Below are 6737 nucleotides of genomic sequence, written 5' to 3' on the forward strand. Positions count from 1 at the left end.
TGCTTAAACCAATGATGTCACTGCGTTCTAAAAGGAGGCGGGGTAGTGACATCTTAAAGGGCTATGAACAGTTTGAAGGGGTTGAGGTCAAGTGTGACTACAACATTTTATATTTTATGAATATTTTATTTTAAGTTACATTTTAAATTATTTTTTTATTTTAATAATTGTACATCATACTGTACAAATACAAATAAGTTTATTTATGTGAAGCAGGTCTATTGTGTTGTTAGAAGCCAAATTATCTCTAAAGTTCACACAGATTTAGTATAATTCAATGAGTCAAAACTGAAGTTTTATAAAGCTACATACAGGTTTTATGTCATAGCTGTTGGGGCCTACTATTTTAGCCTATATATATGTGTGTGTGTGTGTGTGTGTAGCCTTATATAATATTTACATAAGCTAATCCTGAGGAAATGTTATTACTTGTTATCACACACACACATACATTGTTTACAATATTGACAGTATAAAACATGCTGAGAAAGTTCATGTTGCTTTACCTTTTATTATTCATTGACAGCTGCTTTAACTCCTCCTACAACACACACAGATATGAATTAGACAAGTAAGAATAAAAATTCACATCTAAATCTAAATTCACCTTTAATGACTGAGTAAGTTACTCTTACAAGGAATTTGCACTGGCATTGGTGAATCGGCATTGAACTTTTGGAGATGTTTTTAAATGTAAATAAAGTAAACAGTAGTAGTAGTAGTAGTAACAATAATAATAATAGTAATAAATAGTAGTTAAATAGTAATAGTAGTACATTGATCACTTATTGTCTCTCTTAGCATTGTGTATTTGCTTTTAGTCTTCGTTACACTTGTTATAGTCTTCTTCTTGCATTTATTACTTTTGTAAATATAATATTTTGCCTGAAGTGTAGGTCTGGTGTTAAAAAACATGTTATACAGTATGACATATCAACAACAACAACAACAAAAAAACACATCAACAAAAATGCATGGAACTACATTCAGAACAGTTAAGACATTTAGTTATTTTTAATAATTTGTTTGATGATTTTTGTACATTTTTATTAGGTTGCTGCAATCCATTCAATCTTTCATGTATGCAACGTTATGAGGCTTCTGTACCCCTGTGTCAGTTCCACATGAAGAAGAATATGTAGGAACACAATATGACCACTAGAGAGTACTGTCTTTCTAAAAATGAATGCGCGGCACGTGGCTTTTTGTCATGTTGTTAGTCAGAAGACAGTTTGAAGCCAGGATATCGTTCTTTCTAAGTTCTAAAAGAGATGCGTGTTAAAATTATTGATTTGAGTTAGAATAACTAATTTGCATGGTGTTAAAATGTCTACAAATTATCTGCCAAACTCTAAAGAACTAAGCACCCTTGCAAAACCATCATTAAAAAAATATAATAATAATAATTTTGATGATCTCAGTTTCACAGTTTGAGCAACCAATGATGAAAAGCTCCAGCAAGAATAACAGAGGGTATATATTTTTATGTGTGTATGTAGCCTACTATATAGTAGCCTATATAGAGTGTCAGTAAATAACATTAGTTGTGTGTATATATTTAAGAACTGTAAAACTGAAAATTGCTTTTTGTTATGAAAGACTACAAATATATAGGCCTACTCTAGAGAAAATGAAAAACTTAATGTTCACACACACACATTCATGTTGTAAGTAATATTTATTTCAAGGAAAAAATATTTATTTTCCCATTTGCTGAGAACATTACATTTAGCCTGTGTATTAGTCATCACACCCAATAAATGGCAACAACATCAAACAAATCTGTTGCATTCCACGTCAGTGTTTTTCTTTGTGCTCCCTTTGTGCTAAACAGAACTAAAAAAAAAAACCTGATGACATGTGGAGCGTTGTGACCTTCACACCCTTGTTGCAGTACACAAACGATCTCAGCCTACTTTTCCTAAACGGCTCTGATTTTCCAGGTGCACACAGCCCACATCGCCCACCGCTCTCTCGACCAGTTCAGCCCATCTCTTCCTCCTCATGGTCTGCCTCCCTCTCTCACCCACTGACCCACTGGCGGAAAGCGTGGGCACTGTGCGTCCAAGAGTCCGCTTTTAGAATGCCAGATAACTATTTTCTTCCTCAAGCACTCTAAAAAAGGACAGACTTACATAAAACTACCACTGCTAAAAATGCTGGTCGAGGAGAGATCTTTAGAGAACAAAGGAAGCACGACTGTATCAAACAATTAGGCTACTTCATAGCTCCTATCTATGTTTATTTTCGAAACAACACATGCAGAGATGAGTCACTTTAAAAAAGATATTGTTCATGATGATGTGTGAATTATTCTTTTTTTTTTTTTAAGCCACGGAGCCACCAACTTTGAACACACTGTCACATGGATCTAATGGCATGTGATTCAAAGACAGCAAAAGATTAGGTAACCTTTTCCATTTTAAAACCAAAGTCAAATGTCAGTGATATTTATAGCACAGATCATGACTTGCACATGCAGATGTTGCCATGATTTGATATACATAGTTATATGACTTTTGTTAAAGTGTGATGACATTGCTGAAGACAGGAAATGAACATATCCTCTTGGAGAATGTGTGGGTGTGCATATCAGCATACTTCTTGTCTCAAGGGTTACAAAATAAAGCGATGTCAGCTTTTGTGGTTAAAAATAATGTGCAGTTGAGATATCTAAGTGCATGCCATAAAACAGAGTTCTGTTTGGCAAAATGGAAACTGTTGGGAAAATGGAAACATTTTTAGATAGCATTAAACTGAACTTCTAATAAAATGATTCAGAGCAAGTTTTTAAAATAATTCAGAGTCAAGTCAAGTCAAGTCAAGTCACCTTTATTTAAAAAAAAGTACATTGCGTCAAAACAACCGAACAACATTCATTAGGAAAACGGTGTGTCAATAATGCAAAATGAAGCAAGCCAGAGGCGACAGTAGCAAGGAACCAAAACTCCATCTGTGACAGAATGGAGCAAAAAAAAAAAAAGTAGAAACCAGGCTCAGTTGGGGGGCCAGTTCTCCTCTGAACTGATTAAACCAGCAGTTAAATTCCAGGCTGCAGCAAATTCAGATTGTGCAGAAGAATCATCTGTTTCCTGTGGTCTTGTCCTGGTGGTCGTCTCAGACAAGGTATTTCCAGGGGAATTGTATCAGGTGCTCTAGTTGTCCTGGTCTCCGTTTTCTTTCGGGGATGTAGAGTTCCTCTCCAGGTGCCGATCCACCATCTGGTCTGGATACGTACTGGATCCGGGTGTCTGCAGTGACTCTCTGATCTGGATACAGACTGGATCTGGTGGCTACGTGACCTCGGAATAAAAGAGAAACAGAATAATATTGGCGTAGATGCCATTCCTCTAATGATGCAGCAAGTACATCGGGTGTTATGGGAAGTGTTACTGGTTCGGGTTCGAGGAGCACCAGGACAAGACCACAGGAAACAGATGATTCTTCTGCACAATCTGACTTTGCTGCAGCCTGGAATTGAACTACTGGTTTCGTCTGGTCAGAGGAGAACTGGCCCCCCAACTGAGCCTGGTTTCTCCCAAGGTTTTTTTCTCCATTCTGTCACCGATGGAGTTTCGGTTCCTTGCCGCTGTCGCCTCTGGCTTGCTTAGTTGGGGTCACTTCATCTACAGCGATATCATTGACTTGATTGCAAATTAAAACAGACACTATTTCAACTGAACAGAGATGACATAACTGAATTCAATGATGAACTGCCTTTAACTATCATTTTGCATTATTGAGACACTGTTTTCCAAATGAATGTTGTTCAGTGCTTTGGCGCAATGTATTTTGTTTAAAGCACTATATAAATAAAGGTGATTGATTGATTGATTGACCTAATTAATGCAGCCTAAAAATCCTTTAACGGATTTGGATATTAGAAGCATATTAGTATGTTATGTGTAAGCCAGGTTAAAGAGATGGGTCTTTAATCTAGATTTAAACTGCAGCGTGTGTCTGCCTCCCGAACAATGTTAGGTAGGTTATTCCAAAGTTTAGGCACCAAATAGGAAAAGGATCTGCCGCCCGCAATTGAGAATGAGTTTTGAGAACGCAGCGGACACAGAGGATTATCATGTAACAGGAGCTTATTCAAATACTGAGGTGCTAAAACATTCAGGGCTTTATAAGTAATAAGTAATATTTTAATATCTAAAGATTGCTATAAAATAGCACACCCAGTTTCCTAACTGATGACGATGAATTGACAGAGCAGCCATCAAGTCTTAGACAGTGTTCTATGTTAATACATGCAGTTTTTATGTCCTATAAATAACACCTCTGTTTTTTTTCTTCAGAATTTAGCAGTAAGAAATTAATCATCATCCAGTTTTTTATATCTATGCATTCCATTTAGTTTTTCAAATTGTTGTGTTTCACCAAGCCACGAAGAAATATAGAGCTGATGATATCTCCCAAGGGTAACATATAAATCGTGAAGAGTATCGGCCCTAGTACTGAACCTTGAGGTACTGCATACTGCACTTGTGATCAATATGATACCTCTTCATTCACTGCTAAGAATTGATGGCGGTCATATAAGTATTATTTAAACCATGCTAATGTACTTCCATTAATGCCAACAAAGTGGTCAAGTCTCTGCAAAAGAATGTTGTGGTCAATAGTGTCAAACGCAGCACTAAGATCCAATAGAACTACTAGAGAGATACACCCACGATCAGATGATAAGAGCAGGTCATTTGTAACTCTAAGGAAAGCAGTCTAACATACATGTTGTTGGTTTAGATTATTTAAAAAGTTTATACAATTCTTCCTCTCCTATAGTAGAGAATGAGTGGAACTGTTCCTCAGGGGGTCTATAGTGCACTGCCTGATGTGATACTGTAGCTGACGGCTGAATGGTTACAATTTTATCTCTAATAGTATCAATTTTAAAAGTGAAGTAGTTCATAAAGTCATTACTGCTGTGATGTTGGGAAATGTCAACACTTGTTGAGGCTTTATTTTTCATTAATTTAGCCACTGTATTGAATAAATACCTGGGGTTATGTTTGTTTTCTTTTAAAACAGATTATAAGTATTCAGATTTAGCAGTTTTTAATGCTTTTCTGTAGGATAGGTTACTTTCCCACCAAGCAATACGAAATACCTCTAGTTTTGTTTTCCTCCAGCTGCACTCCATTTTTCGGGCTGCTCTCTTTGGGGTGCGAGTATGCTCATTATACCATGGTGTCACACTGGTTTCCTTAACCTTCCTTAAGCGTAAAGGAGAAACTGTATTTAAAACTCGGATGTAAAATCAGCAAACTCTTTAATAAAGTCTGTATGGTCACATGGGGATTTATCATTAACATTTGTTTCTCTGGATAATGTTCTATGAAGCACCATTACTTCAAACAAGTTATACTTGAAGCCTCCCCTCTGAGAAATCCTGAAAACATTGTTATAAATTGAAGCAATACCTCCCCCTTTGCCTTTTGGACACGGCTCATGTTTATAACAGTAATCTTGGGGGGTGGACTCATTTAAAATAATGTAATCATCAGGCTTTAGCCAGGTTTCTGTCAAACAGAGCACACCAAGATTATGATCAGTGATCATATTATTTACAAAAAGTATTTTCGTAGAAAGGGATCTGATATTCTATAAGACAAGCTATATCATTTGTTTATCCGTATTGTATCTGTTTTTTTTTTTGTTTGTTTGTTTTTTTTTAACCTTAATTAAATTGTTACTCTTAAATTGGTTTGGAGGTTTTTTGTATTTTCTAGTTCAGGGAACAGACACAGTCTCTATAGAGCAAATGTTTGGATTGTTCCAATGATCTCAGAGCACAAGAGTGATTAAATAGTTCATGGTGTATTATTTTATCAATATTAAGCTATTATCAAGAGTAGATTGTTTATGTTGATAAGTGGTAAGTCAAAAGATCTGATGTGATTTCAACATCATCACTTTTGAGTTTCCATTAACTTGATTTTTTTTTTTTTTTTTTTTTTGAATGTCTTGTTAGAATAGCTGCAAGAGTGTGTTATAACAAACTGGTGAATACCTGATAGCACACGTGCAATGTGATGACATTTAATGTTCCTGACAATCTCTGTAGTCCTATTTAGCCATTTTTTGAAGATAAATAAAAGCTTTAAAATGGGGATTACTTATTATTAGTAGAAAAAAGTAGTATATATATTCTGAGCTTGTATTAACCACAGACCGTATTTCAGGCATTTAATCAAAAACTCACTGACTTCAGGATGATGGAACCAGTGCTAAAAACTAATTTCCAAGTTTTGGCATACAAAGACACATCATCTCTGCAGCATTCTTTTGGATGATTTTGCTAATTTTATCAACCATCTGGTGAAAATCAGAGGTCCAATTGCTTTTACAAGTAGCACAGCACTTTTCAGGAAGCTGCATGATTTCAGATACCTTTTACATCTGTGGCACAAACTTGCAGGTTGAGTTTCATGCCTTTGTAGAATACTTATAATAACTGGTTTGTTCTAGGCCCTGACATTATATGAGTGCTAGCAGCACCACTAACGCACTTGCTTAATAAAATCCCAGTAAATCACTTTTGTGTATAATTCTTAGGAAATAAAAAATGTGCATATTCTTCGTCAGCTTTTATTCACATACTGTATGAAATCAAAGAAGACTATTAAACACTTCAGTGGATTTAATGTAAATTAATCAAATGTCTTTAAGTCTTTCTTCAAAGGAAGTAATGCTTATACAATGTAAGAACTACTAGACATGTTGAGCGGAAG

This window comes from Carassius gibelio, chromosome B17 (genome assembly GCF_023724105.1).
Source record: "Carassius gibelio isolate Cgi1373 ecotype wild population from Czech Republic chromosome B17, carGib1.2-hapl.c, whole genome shotgun sequence".
Taxonomy (NCBI): domain Eukaryota; kingdom Metazoa; phylum Chordata; class Actinopteri; order Cypriniformes; family Cyprinidae; genus Carassius; species Carassius gibelio.